Source organism: Cryptomeria japonica, unplaced genomic scaffold (assembly GCF_030272615.1).
Source record: "Cryptomeria japonica unplaced genomic scaffold, Sugi_1.0 HiC_scaffold_210, whole genome shotgun sequence".
Taxonomy (NCBI): Eukaryota; Viridiplantae; Streptophyta; class Pinopsida; order Cupressales; family Cupressaceae; genus Cryptomeria; species Cryptomeria japonica.
This window is the reverse complement of record NW_026729032.1, coordinates 684-1366: the sequence shown is the minus strand read 5'-3', so window position 1 is coordinate 1366 and position 683 is coordinate 684.

The window sequence follows — 683 nt, the reverse complement described above, 5'->3', positions numbered from 1 at the left end:
CCTTTGATGCGCTGCCTTCACTAATTTCCAGAAAAGGCAAAAAAAAACGATATTTTAAAATTTCCGTTCTGAAAGATAGTGAAAAAAACGGAACGCGGGTGCCATCTTGAGCCCTTCCTGGTGCGCAGCCCAGGCAAGTTGTGCGCACCAAGGTGCCCACCCTGGCGGAGGTGCGCGCCCGGGGCAAACCGGGCTCCGACTTCGTGCACTGCATGGTGCCCACCAAGGCGCGCAACCCAGCCAAGGTGCCCACCGCAGCGAAGGTGCACGCGAGGTGCGCACCCGAGGTGCACACCCGGGGCAAACCGAGCTCCGACTTCGTGCACGCCGCACCTTGGAGCACACTTCAGAGCGCTCCTTGGTGCGCACCAGGGCGCGCAACCCAGCCAAGGTGCTCACCCCGGCGAAGGTGCACGCGAGGTGCGCACCCGGGGCAAGCCGGGCTCGGACTTCGTGCACGCCGCACCTTGGAGCACACATCGGAGCGCTCCCGGGTTCGCACCAGCATTGCGCACCTTTGATGCGCTGCCTTCACTAATTTCCAGAAAAGGCAAAAAAAAAAAAAAAACGAGATTTTAAAATTTCCGTTTTGAAAGATAGTGAAAAAAACGGAACGCGGGTGCCATCTTGAGCCCGCCCTGGTGTGCAGCCCAGGCAAGTTGTGCGCACCAAGGCACCCACCC